Genomic DNA, 6,357 nt, shown 5'->3' with positions numbered 1-6,357 from the left:
CCCCAGGTTTTAATGTGACAGGAGTAGCAGTCATTTAAGCAGCTTGCTTTTCCTGGTGGAGCCAGTTTTACCTTGTTTCACCTTGCTTTGAGATTTTGGGTTCCATCCCCACAGTGTTTTTAGAGTGTTTTCCTCAAAAATTTGTTTTATATGTCTAATATATTACTGTCAAATGGCTGTGGGAGTTTGTAGTTAGTCCTGAAGTACTGGCAAATAAGCTTTTGTCATTGAGTCTCCAAACCTAAAGATACTCAGCTCTGAACCTTATTGAATCAATTTCTATTTTACTAATTTGTAACATCTGAAGCATTTGTATTTTCCCAGACCGGGCAATCTCTGTTCATGTGCTGCCCTTGGCTGACGGGGTGACTGCACATAGCATTCCCTGAAGCTGACCAGTTCCTAAAGAGAAAGTCCACATTCACCAAGCCACCTCGGACAGCTCTCGTTTTTACCACCAATAAGATGGAGAATAACCTTGCAAACAGACTAATTAGCAGAAGCCTCTTTTCCTGTGATATCTTATTCCAGAGCCTGTAAATGTGCTGTTCACTGCAGACACCACGCTGCTGCCCTCTTAGATGCAACAGCTGAGTGTCACTCAGCTGTTATGGAAGCTGATATGGAAGGTCACACACTGCAGGTGCAGAAATAAACCATCTATCCAGCATAGCTGCCAGCCAAGGGACTGACTAAAGCTTAACTCATTGTGCACTGATATGGATTAGCACACACAAACAGCAGGGCAGAGCCTGACTTCCCTGTCAGCTACAACTGCCTTCATTTCCCAGTCCTGCTGGAGCACTGGAGAAAGGTGTGTGAGGACCTTCTACTCATTCTTGGCATAGCACAAGGTGTAATACCTCCCATCACAGAGATGTGCAGTGAGAGGAACCTCTTCTATATGTTTCAAAGCATATTGACAGGTCACAGGGACATACTGCATAACCTGACCTGCTGCAGAAAATCAGTTACTTTGAGTTCGTTGAATACATCTATTTTAGAAAATATTTAGAAAAATATTTTTATAACTGTGTAAGCAAAAAAAGTCTAATAAAATGCCGGGCAATTTTTTGAATTGTTAAGTATGTTTTTCATTGCTCACTGAATGTCTGACTTCAGATCCCAATATTGATTCGTATTGTGTATCGTATCCAACAGTGAGGGGTCCTAAATCAGATCTGGTCTGGTTTGGGGTATAAAATAAAAATAAATACATCTTTGTGAATGTCTCCTTTCAAATACTTCAGTACTCTTCTTAGTTCTTTCTGAATTCTCTGATTTTTTTCAGTCTAGAGCTAGATTTAGAAAGCTGAATTTATAATACAGACACCTTTAGCCTCTAGAAAGAGAAATGAGTCGAACTGTCTCATTCTGTAGGCTCCAAAAGAGCTGTTCAATTAAGACTGCCATTTAGGCAGTAACTGCCTATTGGATTGAAACCGGTAAAACTACATACAAAACTGCTGTCCAGTCCCTTATCAGGACTAATTGTTCCCTAGCAGAAATTCATGTTTATGTTGTGAAAATCTTTTTCTTCTTAAAACTTTCATTGGAAAATACTTATTTGTGAACTGAAACAACTGAAATTGGAATAGACAAGGTTCCAAGCTGATGCAGTGCTGGCTCATTGGCTCGAGCTCTGGTGTGCCCTCGGTCAGAGGGAATGCAGTGTCTCTTCTGCAACGCCCTTTAGAGACGTCTTCGGTGCGGGTAATGACGTAAGCTGGTCATGCGTGCTGGCTCCTCTACAGAGGAGGCACGTCAGGGAGCCGACGGTTTGGGCTTGCGTCCCCTGGAGGCAAAGGAAAAGAGAGGGGCTTCTGCTGTGGGTTCCAGCGGGGTTTATTAGCAGGAGGGTCCATGGACCAGAAGAGCCTCAAGAAGGGTTTTGCGCACAGTTTTATTGGGGGGTGGATCAAGGTGGGGAAAAGGAAAGCGACCAATAAGGTACCAGGAAAGGGGAGGATACAGCTTAACTTTAATCAATGGGGAAACAGGGAGGCGGGAATTACAACTGGGAGCCAATAGATAACTAAGTAACAGAGAATTTTCCAGAAGCGGGGAAGGCGGCTTGGGCCAAGGTGCCACCCAGGGGGATGCAACTTAAACTTCAGTGCTGCTCATGGATCCACCCTCGGATCAGCTACCTTGGGCGGGGAAATCCACCCAGGGGATGGCCTCAGCTGTATTTGATTGCCACAGCCCCAAAGGGGGCTGGGCCACCGCAACACCAAGCTGACCATAAAACTGTCTTTAATTAAGAAATTGGTTGAACTCCAAATCCAGGGCATGTTCTTTTCATCTGAGACACGCAAGGGAAACAGTTTTAAAGCCACATGCCTCTGTTGACATATAAGCATTTCACTAGAAAGAGCAAAGTGCTTCCTTCGTTTGTTCTAATTTCAAACCAGAGCAACACTAAAAAAACTACCTGATATGTAGCTCCTACACTGAGGTCATGGTGAGAGCCTGTACCTAGTTTCTGACCTGAAAAGATGTCACACATGTACTCTCTAGAGAGCAGGAAACTGCATGAGTGCTTCCTGTGGGTTTGAGCCTCAGATCACACTCTTGGCAATGGAGCAAAGACAAGTTGCCTTTACATTATTTGGGTTTTTTCCAGCCAATGGCCTATTTTCTATAACAGGGCAACTGAGCAGCTTTATAGAACTTCTGAACTGCAGTCAGAGGCACCATTATAGCTGCAGCTAGTGACAGCAGTGGGACAGAGGCCTGAAATTCAATACAACCTGTCACTGGCACACCTGCCCCAAGCTTCCAGTGTGCTCAGACAATCTTTGGAAAGCTGATGCTGCTATTCCATCGCTGCTGCTGTTTCAAAGCAGCTCACCCAAGCCTGTACATGTTGCACTCCTGCTCTGATTTAGTGTAGACATACCCCCATGGCTTGTTTGAATTTGTATCCCAGCCATGATTACAGCTGAGTAAAGCCAAGCACCTCGCACAGGTGTGACCTAAAATCATGCTGTGCTGGCACCAGGTGCTGCAGTTATCCTGACACAACTCTACCTGCTGGTAATCTGGTCTAGAGACAGAGCACCCTGGACTAAAGGACTGCTGAAGCCAACTGAAATGTGGCCTGAGCAGAGACTAAGGCTAAGCTGTCTAAATATGAGTGGTTACAGTGGGAGTTTATTCTGAGTAACAACCACTGACTGTCCCAGTGCTCACAAACTGTTCAGATGTTTTTACTGGAAATAACCAAGCAATATCTTTGACAAGGATTACTACTCTGCATTTTCTCACGTTCAGAATAAAATTCCAGAAGAACATCCCCATCCCATCCTTCCTTCTTTGCTCATAATTCAGTGAAAGAACACTCATTCGCCCTTCCATGTACAGCTCGTTAACTTGGTCATTTCTGGTGCCTTCCTGAGCCCTGGCATGTCTCAGGTGCTCAGGTCTCCTGCCACACGTAGAGCAGCTCTCCCTCTGGAGTGGCAGCCTCTGCTGGCCTGGGAAATGCAGAGCACGAGGCTTTGGCAAAGCTCCACAGGAAGGACTGCACACAAGGCAGAGAGCAGTGGACACTATTCACAGCTTGCTCTGTAGGGAGCAAACTGAGAACACAGACCCTGCTTGGGTAGGGGGAGGAATTTTTGCCAGGTAACCAAGAATGAGCCAAACCAGTTTACAACAAGAAAGTTGTTACAGCCAGAAAAGCACTGGTTAGGTGCAGAGGTATTTACTTCCCAACTTTTTGAGTCACATTCTAAAATTTTAATGGGGCTGAGAACGGCACCCCTTTCTATCCTCAGAGCCCCTCATTTCTCTACACTAAGATCCCACTCTTTTATTACCCTTTATTGCTACCTCCCTGAGCCCCACATTCCTGCCTCTTCAATTCCGTATTCTTTGCGTCTGAAGACAATTCCTACCTACAAAGAAAGCAGGAATTCTTGGGCTGTGAATCACATATTCCATCTATGGAGGACGATGTCAACTTAGTGCATAAGTCCCTGAATGGAGGTTAACTCTCCCCCACCTGCCAGATGCAAACTCAGCACAGGGCCCCTTGCCCCTCTGTGCTGGATCCCAAAATGGCCATTGCCAGGCAATGACCCTGAGCTATGGGTTTAGGAGAAGAACTGGAGCACTCTCTAGAAAATTCCTAGGAATCACATAACCCCAAAAAAATGTGACTTTACAATCTTTTTTACCAATGGGGGAAGAATTTACTGGCATCAAGATTTAAACCCAGATGTTTCCATCAGGCACAATTTTTTGCATTCAATCACGACATTGAGTACCACCTACAGTTGTGTTAAATTAATGCACTTACAAACGGGCAGCATTCCTTACACATTTTCATTTACTTTGTAATATGCATTTACTTAGTTCCAGCAACACAACAATTCGCTCTGGCACCATTTCAGCTTAACAGTTCAAAAAGATTCAAATTTAGCTGATGGTAGATTTACAGCACAGTAATTTCTCCTGCCTTTTCCCTTTATGTCAGCCCCACTGGTGACCATGTACAGAGGCATACGGATGTGCCTACACATTCAAAGATTTCTTAACTGATAAGGTATTTAAAACTCAATAAAAATGAATTCTTGTTCCAAAATCCAGCAACTGGCCAGAGTCAAGTACATCTGATAAACCAGAAAAAGAGGCAGTCAGTAGGATTACCTGTACAAAGGTAAACACAAACTCTCTCAGTCCTGAGAGAATAAACTTCACATTCAATTTCCAAATGTACCCAGACTAATAAATTTCCGTAGAAAATCTTCTCAGGAACCCTCACTGAATAAGCATACACCAACCAACTGAGATATTTAATGACCAAACCAAATTAATTCACAAGTGTTGGGAAAAATATATGCAAATATTTCATAGTTTTGGCAAATATTTCATAGTTTTTGTTCAGCTAATAAAAAGTCAGGAAAAATATCTAAATAATTAAATATATAAATAATTTTTTCAATTTTTTTTCTCACAGAACAGCAGAAAATTGTGTAGAATTCAATGTGCCTTTAAGAAACGTAAAACCAATAAAACATCCAAGTGCAGGAAGCTGCTGCAGCTCCTGGAGGAAGTGAAGTTTACCCTTCCGAAGCTGTGTCGTAAGCACAAGGTCGCAGTGGATGTTGGCTCTGCAGTAAGACCTGCTGTTGCAGTTTTCCTGTACTGTGTGAAACATTAAACAGGCCCCCAGAGAGGGATCAACAGAAAAATGATTTTTTATTGAGGAGCATGAAGATGAGTGGAGTTAGATACATCACCCGCTTCTCTGTCTCTCACTGTGTCTGATGGTGAGTCATGTGGTGTAACAGAAGCAAGTCAATTAGTGGGGTAATTAACAAAACCATTGGTGCAGAGCACCCAGCAGTCACCCTTCAAGTGTCAGGAGTGTCCTTGGAGGGATGAGATGGACAATAAAGTAAAAGCAATCTTCATTTTAGAAAGCTGGGAACTTGTCCACCTTTAGCCTGAATTATCAAGCTAGACCTTGCACATGGTATGAGCCCAATTTTAGATCAGTTCTGCAGAAGGATGTTCCAGAGCTCCCTGGAATTCTGTGGAAGATGTACCAGCTCTGGAAGCAGCACTGTTTGTGCAGTGCTGCCAATCCATCTTCATTTCTCAAAGATCCCAAGAATGTATAAAACTGTTCTGATGGCTTCCTCAAACTAGTTGCAACTAGTCTTTCATGAGAGAAAAAAATAGGTGTTAATAAATCTAGTGTTTATGCAGAAAATAACTTCTCTCTTATTCAAGTTGTACCCTGGCTGATTCCAGAACTGGTCCGTGCTTGTGCTAAATGCACTGAGAGCTAATAAAAACTGTCTTGGATTAGAAATAAGACTCTTTATTCAGCATTCCAAATGGAAACACTGAGATGACTAAACAGTTCATTTAACATTCTGATTTTATTCAGAAGCATTATTTCCATTGTATGCATTTATGAACAGGCAAAACCCTCCATCCCACGATCATACAATATTGTTTTCATTGCTGTTTCATCCATACCAGCAAAAATGATCTCTTAAATGCAAATATCCACAATATATAGTGGAAATGGGTGTGCTCAGCTGGATCATGGTGTGCTCCCCCATGCTGGGATACCAGAAGTACTCCATGCCATGGGTAGAGTCAAGGGAGTTTACTTGAACTTAGTCTAGAACTAGACTTTCATTTTGCATAAGTGCAGGTTTTTAGATCCATTTTTTTCATCTTCTTTTATGTTTATTGTAGCATCATTTCTGCCTGCACCCCTGTAGACAATCTTAATATTTCATGATAAATTTTCCAAGCAATCAATGCAGCCCATTTTTCTTCTCATTTATAGTGGTGTAAATAAGGGTGGCTTCAAAGTAGCAGCTGAAGCAA

This window comes from Corvus brachyrhynchos, unplaced genomic scaffold, assembly GCF_000691975.1.
Source record: "Corvus brachyrhynchos isolate BGI_N302 unplaced genomic scaffold, ASM69197v1 scaffold136, whole genome shotgun sequence".
Lineage (NCBI taxonomy): Eukaryota > Metazoa > Chordata > Aves > Passeriformes > Corvidae > Corvus > Corvus brachyrhynchos.
Note: the sequence above shows the minus strand (reverse complement) of the source record.